General features: G+C 40.1%; 1 protein-coding gene across 6 annotated transcripts in view; it reads left to right on the plus strand.

Annotated features, from left to right (window-relative positions):
• Positions 1 to 13,507, plus strand: part of DNM3 (dynamin 3) — a gene marked incomplete at both ends in the record, with an annotated part of 567,700 nt that overhangs the window by 117,186 nt on the left and 437,007 nt on the right. The window lies entirely within an intron of this gene.

Here is a 13,507-nt window from a genome sequence, read left to right on the forward strand (position 1 = left end):
ATTCTAGCCATTTACATAATGGTTCTTTTTTGGAGAGAGGGTTTTCAGAGCTTTAAAACAGTCAAATTCCAATTAAGTAAAAATTGCTATATAATATAAGAAATGGTCTGCTTATTTAATTTGTGTTATATGCGGCTATCTAGAAGACTAACATATTTGTGCCTTCACACTCATATCTAGTTCCAGAAGATGTATTTCTTTCAAACATCACATCCTAGTTGACTGTTATAGTTGCTATTATCTACAGATTGCAAACTTGGCTGTTATTTTTTCCTTTGTAATTAATGCCATATTTACACCTTCAATTATGATAATTATTTATGGCTTTAGAAGTTTAGGCAAATTATCTTGCCCTTTCAATGATACCAGTTATCTGAGCTTTAAATAGATGAGCCCCACCCGCACACCTCCCGTGCCCACAGCCAGTGCTGCAGCCACAGCCACCCTGGTCCAGGCTCCGCACCGGGGACGACGTCGTCGATCGCCGTGGTGGAGCATGAAGCTGGAGCATTTGGGGAATGCGGAGATGGAGACCCGACTGCCGCACACCAGGACCTGCTGAGCTTCTGCAGCCGCTGAGTCCACACCTTCAATATGGCAGAGGAGTAAGACGTAGAGATCACCTCGCTCCCCACAAATATATCAGAAATACATCTACATGTGGAACAGCTCCTACAGAACACCTACTGAATGCTGGCAGAAGACCTCAGACCTCCCAAAAGGCAAGAAACTCCCCACATACCTGGGTAGGGCAAAAGAAAAAAGAAAAAACAGAGACAAAAGAATAGGGATGGGACCTGCACCTCTGGGAGGGAGCTGTGAAGGAGGAAAAGCTTCCACACACTAGGAAGCCCCTTCACTGGCAGAGACGGGGATGGGCGGGGCGGGGGGGGGGAAGCTTCCGAGCCACAGAGGAGAGCGTAGCAACCGGGGTGAAGAGGGCAAAGTGGAGAGATTCCCACACAGAAGATCGGTGCCGACCAGCACTCACCAGCCCGAGAGGCTTGTCTGCTCACCCACCGGGGCGGGCGGGGGCTGGGAGCTGAGGCTTGGGCTTCAGAGATCGGATCCCAGGGAGAAGACTGGAGTTGGCTGAGTGAACACAGCCTGAAGGGGGTTAGTGCACCACGGCTAGCCGGGAGGGAGTCCGGAGAAAGGTCTGGACCTGCCTAAGAGTCAAGAGACCATTGTTTCGGGGTGTGTGAGGAGAGGAAACTCAGAGCACTACCTAAGCGAGCTTCAGAGATGGGCACAAGCCATGGCTATCAGTATGAACCCCAGAGACGGGCATGAGATGCTAACATTGCTGCTGCAGCCACCAAGATGCCTGTGTGCAAGCACACATCACTATCCACACCACCCCTCCTGGGAGCCTGTGCAGCCCTCCACTGCCAGGGTCCCGTGATCCAGGGTCAACTTCCCTGGGAGAACACATGGCGTGCCTCAGGCTGCTGCAACGTCACGCCGGTCTCTGCGCTGCAGGCTCGCACTGCACTCCGTGCCCCTCCCTCCCCCCAGCCTGAGTGAGCCAGAGCCCCCTAATCAGCTGCTCCTTTAACCCCATCCTGTCTGGACGGGGAACACACTCCCTCAGGCGACCTATGCGTAGAGGCAGGGCCAAATCCAAAACTCGACCCCAGGAGCTGTGTGAACAAAGAAGAGAAAGGGAAATTTCTCCCAGCAGCCTCAGGAGAAGTGGATTAAATCTCCACAATCAACTTGATGTACCCTACATCGGTGGAATACCTGAATAGACCACAAATCATCCCAAAATTTAGGCGGTGGACTTTGGAAGCAACTGTAGACTTGGGGTTTGCTTTCTGCATCGAATTTCTTTCTGGTTTTATGTTTATCTTAGTTTAGTGTTTAGAGCTTATTACAATTGATAGATTTGTTTATTTATTTCATTGCCCTCTTCCTTTTTTAAACATATATATATATATATTTTTTCCTTTTTCACTTTTTGTGAGTGTGTATGTGGAGGCTTCTTTCTGTGATCTTGTCTGTATAGCTTTGCTTTTGCCATTTGTCTTAGGGCTCTGTCTGTTTTTTTTTTAATAGTATAGTTTTTAGCACTGTTTATCATTGGTGTATTTGTTAATTGGTTTGGTTACTCTCTTCTTTCTTTCCTTCTTTAATGACTTTAAAATTTTTTATTTTTAATAATATATTTTTAATTTTAATAACTTTATTTTATTATTTTTTTTCTATCTTTCTTTTTCTTTCTCCCTTTTCTTCTGAGTCATGTGGCTCACAGGGTTTTCGTGCTCTGGCCGGGTGTCAGGCCTGTGCCTCTGAGCGGGGAGAGCCAAGTTCAGGACATTGGTCCAGCAGAGACCTCCCGGATCCACATAATATCAAATGGCGAAAGCTCTCCCAGAGGTCTCCATCTCAATGCTTAACACAGCTCCACTCAACAACCAGCAAACTACAGTGCAGGACACCCTATGACAAACAGCTAGAAAGACAGGAACACAACCCCGTCCATTAGCATACAAGTTGCCTAAAATCAAAATAAGGTCACAGACACCCCAAAACACACCATCAGACGTGGTCCTGCCAATAAGAAAGACAATATCCAACCTCATCCGCCAGAACACAGGCACCAGTCCCCTCCACAACCCACTGAACCAAACTTTCCCACTGGGGGAAGACACCAGAAAAAAATGGGACTTACAAACCTGCAGCCTGTGAAAAGGAGACCTAAAACACAGTAAGTTAAGCAAAATGAGAAGACAGAGAAATACACAGCAGATGAAGGAGCAAGGTAAAAACCCACTAGACCGAAGATGAAGAGGAAATAGGCAGTCTACCTGAAAAAGAATTCAGAGTAATGATAGTAAAGATGATCCAAAATCTTGGAAATAGAATGGAGAAAATACAAGAAACGTTTGAAAAGGACCTAGAAGAACTAAAGGGCAAACAAACAATGATGAACAACACAATAAATGAAATTAAAACTTCTCTAGAAGGAATCAATAGCAGAATAACTGAGGAAGAAAAAGGGATAAGAGACCTAGAAGATAAAATAGTGGAAATAACTACCACAGACGAAAATAAACAATAAAGAATGAAAAGAATTGAGGACAGTCTCAGAGACTTCTGGGACAACACTAAATGCACCAACATTCGAATTATAGGGGTCACAGAAGAAGAAGAGAAAAAGAAAGGGACTGAGAAAATATTTGAAGAGATTATAGTTGAAAACTTCCCTAATGTGGGAAAGGAAATAGTCAAGTCCAGGAGTGCATAGTCCCATACAGGATAAATCCAAGGAGAAACACGCCAAGACACATATTAATCAAACTATCAAAAACTAAATACAGGGGCTTCCCTGGTGGCACAGTGGTTGAGAGTCCGCCTGCCAATGCAGGGGACACAGGTTCATGCCCCGGTCCGGGAAGATCCCACATGCTGCAGAGAGGCTGGGCCCGTGAGTCATGGCCGCTGAGCCTGCGCATCCAGAGCCTGTGCTCCACAACGGGAGAGGCCACAGCAGTGAGAGGCCCGCGTAATGCAAAAAAAAAAAAAAAAAAAAAGAAAAAAGAAAAGAAGAAAAAATATTAAAAGCAGCAAGGGAAAACAACAAATAACATACAAGGGAATCGCCATAAGGTTAACATTTGATCTTTCAGCAGAAACTCTGCAAGCCAGAAGGGAGTTGCAGGACATATTTAAAGTGATGAAAGGGAAAAACCTACACCCAAGATTACTCTACCCAGCAAGGATCTCATTCAGATTTGACAGAGAAATTAAAACCCTTACAGACAAGCAAAAGCTAAGAGAACTCAGCACCACCAAACCAGCTTTACAACAAATGCTAAAGGAACTTCTCTAGGCAGGAAATACAAGAGAAGGAAAAGACCTACAATAAGAAACCCAAAACGAGTAAGAAAAGGGTAATAAGAACATACATATCAATAACTACCTTAAATGTAAATGGATTAAATGCTCCAATAAAAAGAGATAGACGATGAATGGATACAAAAACAAGACCCGTATATATGCTGTCTACAAAAGACCCACTTCAGACCTAGGGACACATGCAGACTGAAGGTGAGGGGATAGAAAAAGATATTCCATGCAAATGGAAATCAAAAGAAAGCTGGAGTAGCAATTCTCATGTCAGACAAAATAGACTTTAAAATAAAGACTGTGGGGCTTCCCTGGTGGTGCAGTGGTTGACAGTCCGCCTGCCGATGCAGGGGATGCAGGTTCGTGCCCTGGTCTGGGAGGATCCCACGTGCCGTGGAGCGGCTGGGCCCGTGAGCCATGGCCGCTGAGCCTGCGCCTCTGGAGCCTGTGCTCCGCAACAGGAGAGGCCACAACAGTGAGAGGCCCACGTACTGCAAAAAAAAAAAAAAAAAAAAAAAAAAACACAAAAAAATAAAGACTGTTACAAGAGACAAATAAGGACACTACATAATGATCAAGGGATCAATCCAAGAAGAAGATATAACAATTATAAATATTTATGCACCCAACATAGGAACACCTCAATACATAAGGCAAATGCCAACAGCCATAAAAGAGGAAATGAACAGTAACACAATCATAGTAGGGGAGTTTAGCACCCTGCTTTCACCAATGGACAGATAATCCAAAATGAAAATAAATAAGGAAACACAAGCTTTAAATGATACATGAAAGAAGATGGACTTAATTGATATTGATAGGATATTCCATCCATAAACAACAGAATAGACTATATTCTCAAGTGCTCATGGAACATTCTCCAGGATAGATCATATCTTGGGTCACAAATCAAGTCTCAGTAAATTAAAAAAAATTAAAATTGTATCAAGTATCCTTTCCAGTCACAATGCTATGAGACTAGATATCAATTACAGGAAAAAATCTTTAAAAAATACAAACACATGGAGGCTAAATAATATACTACTAAATAACCAAGAGATCACTGAAGAAATCAGAGAGGATATCAAAAAATACCTTGACAAATGACAAAACACGATGACACAAAACTATGGGATGCAGCAAAAGCAGTTCCAGGAGGGAAGTTTATAGCAATACAATCCTACCTCAAGAAACAAGAAATATCTAAAATTAAAATACCTAACCTTACACCTAAAGCAATTAGAGAAAGAAGAACAAAAAACCCAACGTTAGCAGAAGGGAAGAAATCATAAAGATCAGATCAGAAAAAATGAAAAAGTAATGAAGGAAACAATAGCAAAGATCAATAAAACTAAAGGCTGGTTCTTTAAGATAAACAGAATTGATACAACATTAGCCAGTGTCATCAGTGAAAAAATGGAGAAGACTCAAATCAATAGAATTAGAAATGAAAAAGGAGTAGTAACAACTGACACTGCAGAAATACAAAGGATCATGAAAGATTACTACAAGCAACTCCATGCCAATGAAATGAACAACCTGGAAGAAATGGACAAATTCTTAGGAAAGCACAACCTTCCGAGACTGAACCAGGAAGAAATAGAAAATATAAACAGACCAATCACAAGTACTGAAATTGAGACTGTGATTAAAAATCTTCCAATCAGCAAAAGTCCAGGACCAGATGACTTCACAGGCAAATTCTATCAAACATTTAGAGAAGAGCTAACACTTATCCTTCTCAAACTCTTCCAAAATATAGCAGAGGGAGGAACACTCCCAACTCATTCTACCAGGCCACCATCACCCTGATACCAAAACCAGACAAGGATGTCATAAAGAAAGAAAGCTACAGGCCAATATCACTGATGAACATAGATGCAAAAATCCCCAACAAAATACTAGCAAACAGAATCCAACAGTACATTGAAAGGATCATACAACATGATCAAGTGGGGTTTATTCCAGGAATGCAAGGATTCTTCAATATATGCAAATCAATCAACATGATACCCCATATTAACAAATTGAAGGAGAAAAACCATAAGATCATCTCAGTAGATGCAGAGAAAGCTTTTGACAAAATTCAACACCCATTTATGATAAAAACCCTGCAGAAAGTAGGCATAGAGGGAACTTTCCTCAACATAATAAAGGCCATATATGACAAACCCACAGCCAACATCGTCCTCAATGGTGAAAAACTGAAAGCATTTCCACTAAGATCAGGAGCAAGACAAGGTTGCCCACTCTCACCACTCTTATTCAAAATAGTTTTGGAAGTTTTAGCCACAGCAATCAGAAGCGAAAAAGAAATAAAAGGAATCCAAATCGAAAAGAGGAATTAGGCTGTCACAATTTGCAGATGACATGATACTGTACATAGATAATCCTAAAGATGCTACCAGAAAACTCCTAGAGCTAATCAATGAATTTGGTAAAGTAGCAGGATACAAAATTAATGCACAGAAATCTCTTGCATTCCTATATAGTAATGATGAAAAATGTGAACGAGCAATTAAGGAAAGACTCCCATTTACCATTGCAACAAAAAGTATAAAATATCTAAGAACAAACCTACCGAAGGAGACGACCTGTATGCAGAAAACTATAAGACACTGATGAAAGAAATTAAAGATGATACAAAGGGATGGAGAGATATACCACATTCTTGAATTGGAACAATCAACATTGTGAAAACCATGATACTACCCAGAGAAATCCACAGATTCAGTGCAATCCTTATCAAACTACCAATGGCATTTTTCACAAAACTAGAACAGAAAATTTCACGATTTGTATGGAAACACAAAAGACCCCGAGTAGCCAAAGAAATCTTGAGAAAGAAAAACGGAGCTAGAGGAATCAGGCTCCCTGACAAAGCTACAGTAATCAAGACAGTATGGTACTGGCACAAAAATAGAAATATAGATCAATGGAACAGGATAGAAAGCCCAGAGATAAACCCATGCACCTATGGTCACCTTATCTTTGATAAAGGAGGCAAGAATATACAATGGAGAAAAGACAGCCTCTTCAATAAGTAGTGCTGGGAATACTGGACAGCTACATGGTAAAGAATGAAATTAGAACACTCCCAAAGTCCATACTAAAAATAAACTCAAAATGGATTAAAGACCTAAATGTAAGGCCAGACACTATAAAACTCTTAGAGGAAAACATAGGCAGAACACTCTATATGAGTTAAATCACAGCAAGATCCTTTTTGCCCCACCTCCTAGAGAAATGGAAATAAAAACAAAAATAAACAAATGGGACCTAATGAAACTTAAAAGCTTTTGTATAGCAAAGGAAAAAATAAACACGACTAAACGACAACCCTAAGAATAGGAGCAAATATTTGCAAATTAAGCAACCGACAAAGGATTAATCTCCAAAATTTACAAGCAGCTCATGCAGCTCAATATCAAAAAAACAAACAACCCAATCCAAAAATGGGCAGAAGACCTAAGTAAACTTTTCTCCAAAGAAGAGATACAGACTGCCAACAAACACCTAAAAGGATGCTCAGCATCACTAATCATTAGAGAAATGCAAATCAAAACTACCATGAGATAAAGACGCAGACCTACTAGAGAGTGTGCTTGGGGATGCGGGGCGGGGGAAGGGTAAGCTGGGACAAAGTTAGAGAGTGGCATGGACATATATACACTACCAAAATAGATAGCTAGTGGGAAGCAGCCGCATAGCACAGGGAGATCACCTCGGTGCTTTGTGTCCACCTGGTGGGGTGGGATAGGGAGTGTGGGAGGGAGGGAGGCTCAAGAGGGAAGAGATATGGGGATATATGTATATGTATAGCTGATTCACTTTGTTATAAAGCAGAAACTAAGACAGCATTTTAAAGCAATTTTACTCCAATAAAGATGTAAAAATTAAAAAAATAGATGAAAATGTAGGGAAGCATTCAGTATACCCTACGCTGAATTCTTTATTATTATTTACAATAACTTTCTGCTTCCTTATTTTTCTTAAATTTTAACTAGAAGAATGCTAATAACCAGCAATGATCCCAAGAATATGTAGCTTTGTAAGAAATGTCTTTGGAATAAAAAGCATTGAATCCCCTTTAAGCTTTTAATTTTCTTTACGAAAGTATGGGATGTGGGGTTGGGTTTCCTCATTATTATGGACAGTATCCTTTTTCATATGTTGCAGTTTTCCAGGAAAGCTGATGAAGCATGACATCCCAAACTGCATGCAATGCATGTGGGCTTTACCCAGCACATAACTCAGAGGCAGTTGCCCCTCATGTTCTGGACGTAAACCTGCAATTAATGCACTTTTAGATCACTTAAGTTTGGGGGCAGGAATATTTTATTATTGATTTATATTGAACTTGCAGTTCACTATAACTGCCAAATCTTTCGTTCTTGTACTTTACTTGGATCCTCTTCTGGTGTTATTGATTTAAGAGCAGGATTTTACATCTATTATTATAGTAAATTTCTTTTGTTAAATTTCAGCGATGATTCCAGCCTACTGAGGTAATTTTGGGTTCTGATTCTCTTTTCCAATTTAGTTACAATTCCTCATTTGTCGTTGTAATAAACTTATCATCTAACCTTTCCCAAATCACTGGAGGGAACAATGGTTGTCAGAACAGGCTCTAGGACCTTATGAAATAGCCAAAGACCTTGTTCCCCCTCACACATTTCTTAACCATCTTTGACTTCTGGGTGCCTACTCCTTGATGACAAAATGGAAAATGAAATCCTGTTAGGATAGCAAAGTGACTGCCAACCCTAATGCTCTTAAATCGCTCTGCTGCTTAGTACTGTCACCATCGAAATGCAGTTCCCTCTGGGAGCAGTGACATTTTATATCTGATCACCTTTCATTTCAATTAGCATGCTTACTCATTCCCACAAGGAGAGGTTTAGTCCTTAGTGATGAGTCCAGAAGATTCTAAATCACACCAGTGGAAAACACCACCAGAAGAAGAATAATTTTTAATGAAAATGTATTTTCATACTGTGACATTTCAAGTAGGACAACCAGAACTGAGGAAACTGGGGCAACACTTTGTTATGTGATTTTTCCTGAGATAGCTAAAAATGTGCTCTCAGTGGAGAATTAATGAATTATAGTGATTTGATGCCAAGCAGTTCTGTTTTAATTAGGGATATTTAGCTTACTAGTAAAATGTTACAATTTGAAGGTAGAGAAGTTCTGTTAGAACAGCTTAAATTGATATTCTCTTTTTTTAAACACTGGCTCAGCATGTTAAAATAAAAATTTGAATACATATATCGATAGTACTACTATGTAATAGCAAACTTCAACTTGTAGCTGCAGCTGGGTGGGCTCTTAGCTCTACTCTCTTGAGTCAGTGAGTTGCTAAATAAGTGTTATCTCTTAGCCAGGGAGAAGTTACCATAAATGTATTGTCTGCATGAATGAACGGCTTAATGGCATGAAAGTTATGCACAGCTGAACTTTAGAAAATTTGAGAAATATCCATTTATATATAAAACACGATAAATCAGATCATTTCAAAAATAATATAATTTTCTAAAATAAGATCCTAACTTTCTTATACAGAACAATTATAAAATAAATCATTTTTTCAATATATGCTGAGTGTATTGTATATTTCCAGCTCTATGGCAGATATAAAGGAGACAGAGATGAATATGAGATAGTCTTGGACCCATAGGAGCTCAGAGACTTAATAGCACAAATGGCTAATAAAATGATAAAGCTACTCTCATAACCATAACAATAACCATAACTATAACTATCTCACGTGACACCACAAAGACATATCTCATTTTATTGTGCTTCACAGATGTTGTGTTTTTTCAAGTTGAACGTTTGTGTCAAGCAAGTCTTTCAGCCCCGTTTTTCTAACAGCATTTGCTCACTTTGCGTCTCTGTATTACATTTTGGTAATTCTCACAATATTTCAAACTTTTTCATTATTATTTATTTGTTATGGTGGTCTATGATCAGTGATCTTTGATGTTACTGTTATACTTGTTTTCGGGCACCACAAACAGTGCCCAAAGATGGTGAACTTAATAGATAAAAGTTGTGTGTGTTCTGACTGCTCTGCTGATTGGCCGTTCCCCCATCTCTCTCTCCTCGGACCTCTGTATTCCCTGAGACACAAAAATATTGAAGTTAACCCAATTAATAACCCTACAGTGGCCTCTAAGTGTTCAAGTGAAGGAAGAATTACATGTCTTTCATTTTAAATCAAAAGCTGGAAATGATTAAGTTTAGTGAGGAAGGTATGTTGAAAGCCAAGATAAGCCAAAAGCTAGGCTTCTTGTGCCAAACAGCAAACGTGTGAATGCAAAGGAAAAGTTTTGAAGGAAATTTAAAGTGTTACTCCATTGAACACACGAATAAGAAAGTGAAACAGCCTTATTGCTGTTTGTATGGAGAAAGTTTCAGTGGTCTGGATAGAAGTTTAAACCAACCACAACATTCCCTTAAGCCAAATCCTAATCCAGAGAAAGACCCTAACTCTCCTTGATTCCATGAAGACTGAGAGAGGTGAGGAAGCAGCAGAAGAAAAGTTTGAAGCTAGCAGAGGTTGGTTCATGAGGGTTAAGGAAAGAAGACGTCTCCATGAAAGTGCAAGGTTAAGCAGTAAGTGCTGATGTAGAAGCTGCAGCAAGTTATTCAGAAGATCTATTTAAGACAATTAATGAAGGTGGCTACACTAAACGGATTTCAGTGTAGACAAAACAGCCTTCTATTAGAAAGAGATGTCATCTTAAGACTTTCATAGCTCTTAGAGAGGAGAAGTCAGTGCCTGACTTCAAAGCTTCAAAGGATGAGCTGACTCTATTGTTAGGGGCTAATGCATCTGGTGACTTTAAGTTAAAGCTAGTGAACCCATGGACAATGGAGAACCCCCAACGTGTCAGAACAAGGGGATAGTGTAGTGAGCTTTACATACTAAATGGATAGCTTTGATGATGAGGAGGAGGGTGGATAGTACAGGACAAGACTCAGAGCGTGACTCTGGAGTAAGCTGCCCAGGTGACAGCTTCCCTTACTTGGCATTGGTAAAAGGATTTAGAATGGAGTGAATAAATTTTTAGAAAGTAAAATGCGATAGATATACCTATCTTACATATCTTTTAAGTTTGTTTGTAGGCAACATATAGTTTCTATTAATATTGTAAATTATATATTTTTAAAATTATGTTTTCTGGGGGCTTCCCTGGTGACACAGTGGTTGAGAGTCCACCTGCCGATGCAGAGGACACGGGTTCGTGCCCCAGTCCAGGAAGATCCCACATGCCACGGAGCGGCTGGGCCCGTGAGCCATGGCCGCTGAGCCTGCGCGTCCGGAGCCTGTGCTCCGCAACGGGAGAGGCCACGACAGTGAGAGGCCCGCGTACCGCAAAAAAAAAAAAAAAAAAAAAACAAAAACAACAAAAACCAAGCAAAACTAAATATTGAGGTGTTGTTTAGAGTTGCACATATGTGTTATCAATCAATATAGAAAAGGAAATATTAAAAACAATATTAAGGATGATTGTTACCTCTTACAGAGGGGGAGGTGAGGGAAAGGATATGAAATGTGGAAGTACATACGTGGATGGAATGGTACTGGACAGTTCTGGTTCTTGTATGGGAGGTGGATTTAAGGATGCTGGTTTTATTACTATTAGTCATTATATGCATGTCATCCACTACCTATGTATTCTTTTGTATTATGAAATATTACATTAAAAAGATAATATAGGAAAAAATAGATGTATAGGTAGAAATAAGAGCAAGAAATCCAAATTTCTAGCTTGGATTACTGGATCAATGATGGTGACATCAAGTAAACAGATAAAACTGACAGTTTATTCAGGGAAAATGATAAGCTGAGTGCTTGAAGCACATTCAAGCAGATGGATATTCAAGCCTGCAGTTCGGGGGAGAAATCTAGGCTAGAAATGTAGGTATAGAAGTCACACAGTTGTTTTTCAAACCAAAAAGTGGATAAAATTACCCGGGGGGAATGAGAAAAATAGTGAGTAAAAAGGGTGTACAAGGGAACACCAGCATTTAAGTGTCAGGAGGAATAGAAACCCATGCAGAAAAGGAATGGATAGAAAGACAGGAAGAAAACCTAGAGAGGAAATCATGGAGGAAGCCAGTGGGGTAGAGTTTCATGAAAGAGGAGTGATTATCAGTGTCAGGTACAGCTGGGCTATTTATTAAAGTGAAGCCTGGCGTTGAGAGCCTCTGCTGACCTTAGTGAGTTCTGTTTCAGAGCAGTGGGGTCAGAAACCAACTGCAGTGGAGGGACATTGGGTACGGAGGGTATAAAGGAATGTTTGCAGAAATATGATTGCACTGAGTGGAATTCTTTCTCCCCAAATTGATGCCAACCTCAGATTGTGATCATATTTCAAAATACGGTCTTTGCAGATGTAATCAAGTTAAGGTGAGGAATCAAACACTGGATTAGAATGGGTCCTAATCCAATGACTTGTGTCTTTACATGACGAGAGAAATTTGGATACAGACACACAGGGAGAATGTCATGTGACAACAGCAGCAGAGATCGGAATGATGCAGCCACAAGCTAAGAATGCCAAGGGATTAGGCAAGAAATGGTATACCTGATTTAGATAACAAATAACTGTTTTTTCACCAGTTTACATGTCCGTTTTCAAAACGTTGTTGTGGGGACTTCATATATCACAATAATTAAGAAATATGCTGTATCTTTTCTTATAGTATGTTTGTGTATAACACCGTTAATGAGTCATATGTGCCTGTAAGAACCTGGAAAAATATATTTTTAGCTTCAAAAAAAACCAAAAAAACAAAAGAATGCCAGGGATTGCTGGCAGCCACCAGAAGCAAAGAGAATGTTATGGACAAATTCTCCTCTGGAGCCTTCAGAGAGAGCATGGCTGTGCTGACTTTTGGACTTAGATACTACAGAACTGAAATCACAAAATTTTTATTGTTTTAAGCCACCCAGTTTGTGATACTTTGTTACAGCAGCCTTAGGAAACAAATACAATAAGTGATAGCTGGAGTGTTATCTAGCTAAGGGAGCTCTGCTTTTTATAGGATGGATGAGACTTGCATGTTTTCAGAATAAGTGGAGTCAGGAGAGTGGGAAAAGATACAGATAAAGGAGGGGTGGGAAATGCTTGGTGGAGTCCTGTCCTGGAGGCCCCAAGAGGACAAGGGGTCAAGGGTCCAGGTAAAGAGTTGACTCTGAAGTGTAAACTGTACTCTGTGACCAGAAGAATGAAGGCAGAGTTGAGTGAGGCAGTAGTTACGTTTGTAAATAAGAACAGGAAGATAAGAAAGAGTATCTATGATGACCTCAGTTTTCTTAAAGAGATAAATTCTGCTGGACATGGGGATGTGGGGGGAGGTTAAGTTAAAAGAAGTAGTGGAGGTTTGTAGTAGTTATTAAGGATGAGGTAGCTGGGATCAGAGACAAACTATGATTGACAATGCCTAGATCAGAGACCGTTAATTTGTACCAAAGATGACCTGTACTGTTGTGAGATAGCTTCAGACAGTACTTGGACTCACAGGTGTCATGGCGAGGAAGATAACTTCTGGAGTTGGGGTTTTGTAAGATGGGTGCATTGGAGGGATAGAAGTACAAGGGAGAAGAGAAGTGGATGCCGGTCAGCGGATGGGTCAA

This window comes from Grampus griseus (assembly GCF_964374135.1).
Source record: "Grampus griseus genome assembly, chromosome: 1".
Taxonomy (NCBI): Eukaryota; Metazoa; Chordata; class Mammalia; order Artiodactyla; family Delphinidae; genus Grampus; species Grampus griseus.